Genomic DNA, 1,577 nt, shown 5'->3' with positions numbered 1-1,577 from the left:
TACATCAGAGAGCATATTGCGTACCCGTTTGCGTTATCGCATCGTAAAATTTGCATTGTAGTTGGCGATAATTGACATAGCAGGTATAATTGTTGTATTTTTTGTGTTGCGTTCCTTCCCACAAGTTTTGCGAAGATCGATATTGAATGAGGCCTCAGATGAGTTTTTTTTTTTTTTTTTTTGTACTTTCAATCTAAAAATAGTTTTTTTTTTTCGTAAAAAGCATCAATTGACTGTGAGCTGCAGCACTACTGTTTTCCATTAGTATGCTAATATGTGTTGTTGTGGGTGAACTGCTTAAGTTTGTGTCTATGATTTGGGGAATTTAAAATTAAGATACAGTAGCTCTATATCTGTTTTTATTTGTTTCTTTGAAACAGTAATACAGTGTATATGTGATATGTTAGTGTCGCATATGTATGGAAACTGTATATGTAAGGGAAATAAGAGCAGAACCACACTTATACTTTTTCTTGCATTGTATGAAAAATATACTGCATGAATTAGCATTTTTCTATCAAACATTACAGCCAGGTCCTTAGTCAGAACACTAGGACGAGATCGTTTAAATGAGGACGGGATAGTACATGTGTGTGTGGGGGGGGGGAGAGCAACTTGAATTCACTTTACACTCAAATATACATACAACAAACAATTCAGGGAACTGGGCCCCTCCTAGCCACCCTCTAGCTACGAATCTAATATCAGCCATTTCTAAACTTCACGCTACGTTACTGCCCGTCTCGTAAACATTCCAAATCCTGTCAGAGGTTAGAAGATAATTTTTATACTACTGTTCAAGAAGTTTAAAACAACAGTCACAAATACTCAATTAAACTTCAATTTTTATACTACTGTTCAAGAAGTTTAAAATAACAGTCACAAATACTCAATTAAACTTCAATTTTTATACTACTGTTCAAGAAGTTTAAAACAACAGTCACAAATACTCAATTAAACTCCATTGCTCTTACGAACAACGCAATCTCTGGTATACAGAGGGATATCTCTGGATGCCTTTTTACGAAGGAATAATAGCAGTACTTCTCATCCCTTTTCGTTCCCTGGTTGAAGTTATGTTGTAGTTTATTTCTTTCGACCAATTCAAAAGAAAGTCTTCTGAGATAATTAATAGTAAAACCAAACAACCTATTTTCTGTGTTCAGGGTTAAGAACTCAGAACTTTTTCTAGATATTCATTAAAAACATTTCCAACTCCTATGGAAATTATAGATTAGTCTGTTGCTCGTAACTTCTACTTGATCCTATTTACATAGGATCTAAGCATATTTTCGGATTAACACTTCATGATCTCAAATAAAACCAAAAGTAAAGTAATATAAAGATAACATTAATGTAAAAAATTTTCCCACCTTTCACAATAGCTTCTGCAACAGTTTTCCCCTCCTTAACTTTCATAACACACCGCTCCAGAGTTATAACGGGAGTACCGTACATTCCGGCTGCACTAAGACTCCCATTAAACCAGAAACTACCTCTTTAATGGCTTGTTGCATAGAATTAGAATTTCAAGGCTGCCGATCTGTTTTACGTTTGTATTTCGACAGAGACTAGAA

This window comes from Thermobia domestica, chromosome 1 (assembly GCF_964235325.1).
Source record: "Thermobia domestica chromosome 1, izTheDome1.hap1.1, whole genome shotgun sequence".
Lineage (NCBI taxonomy): Eukaryota > Metazoa > Arthropoda > Insecta > Zygentoma > Lepismatidae > Thermobia > Thermobia domestica.
Note: the sequence above shows the minus strand (reverse complement) of the source record.